Source organism: Macrobrachium rosenbergii, chromosome 50, assembly GCF_040412425.1.
Source record: "Macrobrachium rosenbergii isolate ZJJX-2024 chromosome 50, ASM4041242v1, whole genome shotgun sequence".
NCBI classification, from domain to species: domain Eukaryota; kingdom Metazoa; phylum Arthropoda; class Malacostraca; order Decapoda; family Palaemonidae; genus Macrobrachium; species Macrobrachium rosenbergii.
In genome coordinates, this window is record NC_089790.1 from 23,886,880 (window position 1) to 23,889,143 (window position 2,264).

The following is a 2,264-nucleotide window of genomic DNA, read 5'->3' on the forward strand; positions in this document are numbered from 1 at the left end:
CAACAAATATATTGGAAGTTTGGTGGTAAAATAAGAGTTGGAAATTATATATACCATAGATTACGAAAATCCCATGTATAGATTGGATAATGAAAAAGGGAAGATGGAAATGGCCTGGAGACATTGCATGTTTTTGAGTGTGTTATATATTACAGAGCAACGTCAATTTACAACACATATATCTCAGGGAACTACGTCATTTAAGGCAATTATAGCATGTTATATTCCAGAGTAACGTAATTTATAGCATGTTATATCTAGGAGAACAACCTCAGTTATAGCGTGTTATTTCGCAGAGTAAGATACACCTTAATATCAAGATCCCAAGAGGCTTGACACGGTTGAAAGTCTCTGTTTACTGGGTGTAGTAAGCTTACAAACGTACAGCCGGTTTAGCTTGTTGCAGTTGAATAATAACTGATTACCTCACCTAAGACAGTAATATGGATACAATTGAACTTAGTAACAGCTCTCCGGTTTATGTATGTATGTATGTATGTATGTATATATACATATATACAGCCTACATATATATACAGTATATATATATATATATATATATATATATATATATATATATATATATATATATATATATGTGTGTGTGTGTGTGTGTGTGTGTGTGTGTGTGTGTGTGTGTGTGTTCTAATGGCTCAAGATATGGAATAACTTGCAACCAGGAATGTGTGGTTAACACACAAATTAGTGATACAAGTAAGTAGTAATTTGTAACAAAATGTCATAAAGAAATTTGGCAAAGATAAGAACAAAATTCTCAATATGGTCAGTGTAAGAACACTAAAATAGTTTTGAAGCATCAAACATATTATTATAAAAGATTTACTATTCACTTTCAGGGGAAAATAAAAACGTCGATTGGACTAATTTTTTTAAGTCTTTCGTTGAATGCCCCGTGAAAAGCTAAGAATATTTACCTTCACATCGAAGCTAATCGAGATAAGGAATAAAGTTGCTCAGGGCCATTAATTTTAAGGACTTTGATAAACTAGAGCAACAGTGTCACGCAAACCAACATAACAATTGAGAAGCAGCGAAGTTCTGACATACTAAAAAATTACTGGCAGAAGTTGCGGTCATATAAAATACGCTTTAATTACGTGTCTTGCATAAAATAAAAACAAAATATAATTCGTGTTTAAATTTCCACTCTAATCTGTCATAAGGCATGGAGGAGTTTAATTATTATTTGAGGAGTAACTTCTAATTGTCGTAGACTATCGGTTACTATGAAATTCTACAACGAGTGGGTCTGCATGGAAAGTACATTTTTTTGTAAGACCTTTATTTTTACAGGTTTATTTGTGGTTGAGCCTTTAGAAGTGATGGGGGTGTCATTTGTTTTAAAATCAGTAACAAATTATATAAAAATTAATAGACAGTCCCATGCCCAGACAACGATCGCATTATGCTAAGTTGCTTGCAGCACCCTTCTTGCAAAAGGGTATAGTTCGTCGTTACTGTCCATATAGCAGTAAACAAAGTATTAACATGGAAACGAAATTCGACAGATTAATACCACACAGGTTCTCAAAGTTAAGGAAATTTCTGCAATGACCAACCGTCTCAACCCGTTGCTTATGTAACAAAATGAAGGAAACTGGGATGATGGTGGAAGAGATACACGAAATCAGATTCAGCCAAATATGCTGCTGTCTAAGAAAAGTGAAAATTTGGTGGAGCAATAAATTTGGGAATGAAAATTTAATACAAATTAATTTTCAGCCCCCAATTTTGAACAGTAAAGACTAAAGCACCTTTCTGCGCATTTATTTTTGAAATTTAGGGGTCAAGGATGTCCGAATGGATTTTTAAAGATTTTCTATAGTGTCATTACTATGTGACACTGAAAATTATCTATATGCTAAACCAGATGCAGATTTTGCATCCGTAATCACATACAAGTGTTATTGTACATGATTACTATTTTCGATTACGTGCTATTTTTGTTGGTGTCATGTTGAAGCCTGTATTGTGAGTATTTGAGATTGAAGAAGAGAGAAAGTCACTAACACGAAACAAGGACCTTCAACGAAAATTTACCAGGTTTCTTACATCACTGTATATATTATAAAATATATATAGTAATATGCTGAGCTTATTAATAAGTGACATTTTTGCAAATGCCTTTCTCACCAAATTGATTACCTCTCCGCGTTCGGGCTCTATCAGAGTGCAGAATTCTTGGAACGTTCTGTGACGTCATCGAGAGTGGGAGCAAATGACGTGCGAGAGTTTCGTGACGT